The following is a 2,477-nucleotide window of genomic DNA, read 5'->3' as shown; positions in this document are numbered from 1 at the left end:
CCCCCCCCCCCCCCCCTCCCCACCAGGTGGAAGAAGCAGATCCTTCCTTCACTTTTGTGTCCCCAAGTACACAGTGACATTTACAGAACCTTAGCCAAGTGAACCTGTTCTGCTAACACCACGGGCAGAGCCCCCAGCAGAAAGACAAGAAATTCTGGTGTATTCAGAGGATCGATGAGTAATAAAGCGAACAGTCAAGACATGTATTACATGTGATCACGTGTCATGACCAGTTTCCAAAGAATGAACAAGCGTCCTCTGGGGATTTCTCATTCTGAAGGCAAGTCAGGGGTCTGCTGCGCTGTGAAGAGAGCCTGGCCTGAGGGCCCAGGACCCTTGGGACCCAAGTCCCATTTCCTTTTCCCAAAGTGCCTGCTGACCAGCTTCCCTCAGGCCCCCTGTACCATCAACACCCCGAAGGCGATGGTTAAATGCAGATTCCAGGGCCTGTCTGAGATGGGCTGAATCTACATTTCTGAGGCCAGGCAGAGAGGGTTTTGTTGGCTTTCTAATTTGCTAGAGGGCATGTGAGCTTGCTGGAGAGAAACAGGCAGAGGGAGGGAAAGCCAGAAAGTACCCCCCGGGACATGGTCAGTCACACTGCAATGCCTTCTCGTCCATCTCTCCCTTTTGGGGGGGTTTTTGGCAAGCACATGTACACACTTGGTGTGTTGTCCAAGCTGCTGGGTCTGGGACTTGAACCCCACCATGGGCCACGTGGATCCAGCCACCTTAGCCACCACACCATCTACTGGCCCTGGTCTAAGACAGCTCGACCACTGTTTGTGACTGTATCAGCTCTTTCTCTGCAAGGTTGCTGGGCAGAGGCAAGTTATTCAGCGTGCTGCTGGCTCAGCCCAGGGATAAGTATGTGGGCTCTGGACACAGACCTGGGTTCAGATATTGGCTTTGTGGCCTTGGACGAGCCCCCGTAACTCATCAGTCTTTATAGTGCCCATCTCATAGGAGGGTAGCAAGAGTCAAATGGAGCCCTCAAGACAGCCCAGCGGGTTAGCAAGCATGCAAACAAATGCTTTAAAGGCTCGTGCATGTCTGCAAGATGGCAGTTCCTGCACTGGGACTTTGTCTTTCAAGATGGACCAAACATTCTTTTTTTTTTTTTTTAATTTTTACTTAACTTTATTTATTTATTTTATTTTATTTTATTTATTCATTCATTTATTTTAATTTGACCAGAGAGAGAGAGAGACAGAGAGAGAGGGAAAGTGGGAAAGCAAGCTACCAGGTCCAGGACTTGAACCGTGGTCAGCCATGTGGGAGTGTCCAGCGCCTTAACCACCATGCCACCTGCTAGTCCCCTGGACCAAACATTCTTAAACCAACTTTCTTTTTTTTAGAGGTTTTTGCTATAGGGTGTGTGCACTCACCAGAAAGATAGACAGAGAGACAGAAAGTGAGAAATCACCCCCTAGGGAGGATGGCCACGCTGCAATCCCTTCTCCATTCCCCTCTCGGGATCTTGGGCACACACGCACACACGCCTGGCATGAGTTTAAGCCACGGGCTCCGGGACTTGAACCGCAGTTGACTACATGGGAGTCCAGCAACATAGCCATTACACCAACTGCTGGTCCCCCAACCAACTTTCTAATAACCGTTCTTTCTTCCCAGATAAAGACTGCAAAGCTTGAGATGGGTATTAGGAAGGGGGACCCCTAGAAGCCTTCCCTAGACGTGGTCAGAGGAAAGGGATAGTCTTAAATTATTTTTAGGTTGGGGTTCATGTCTGGGTTTCAGTTGGAACTCCGGCTTCCTTTGAAGGGGGTGGCAGGGGAGGAGTGGGGTCAGGCATCGGGGGAGGGGGCACAGAGAAAATAAGGGCCTTTGTGTTGCCAGGAGATTCTGGGGGAGCGAGTTTGTGCTGAAGGGAGTGGTATTAATAAAACCATCTGTGCAGACTTGGCCCATGTGGTTGTAATTAATCCCCTGCCTTCGAGCAGGTAGCAGACTCTCAGGGCTTGGCCATAGATGGGAAGAGGCCTCCCGGCTCTATCCTGCACACAGCTTCCCTCCCGCCAGCCCGCCCTTCTGCTCCTCGGTGAGATGAGGAATGTGGACTTTACTGAACCATAAACTATGCTGGGGGAGCTGGGGAGGGGGCCGAAGACAGAGCAATTAGTTCATGCTCCAGCCCAGACACCCAAACATGGTTGGATTCCAGCTGCAAGGAATATTTGAAATAAATGAGCTGCCCAGGGCCAGGAGTTTGCTGTGTTTTCGGTACGGGACCATGGCAACCGGGGAGGAAATCATGAGCTAGGGACTGGGCTCTAGAATCAACAAATGTCCTGGCCCAGCAAACCCAGAGGAAGCTGCTCAGGCTCTCCCAGGGTTCGTCCGGACAGCTGCTGCTGCAAGGCCTTCCTCCCGGTGCACCCGGACCTCTACGTCCTCTCCTGGCCTCCGACTTCTTTTCTTTTCTTTTGGTAAGAAAAGGGAAAGCTAACTCTTCTCTG

Source organism: Tupaia chinensis, unplaced genomic scaffold (assembly GCF_000334495.1).
Source record: "Tupaia chinensis unplaced genomic scaffold, TupChi_1.0 Scaffold000146_1, whole genome shotgun sequence".
NCBI lineage: Eukaryota > Metazoa > Chordata > Mammalia > Scandentia > Tupaiidae > Tupaia > Tupaia belangeri.
The sequence above is the reverse complement of the archived record's forward strand: the minus strand, read 5'-3'. Positions refer to the sequence as shown.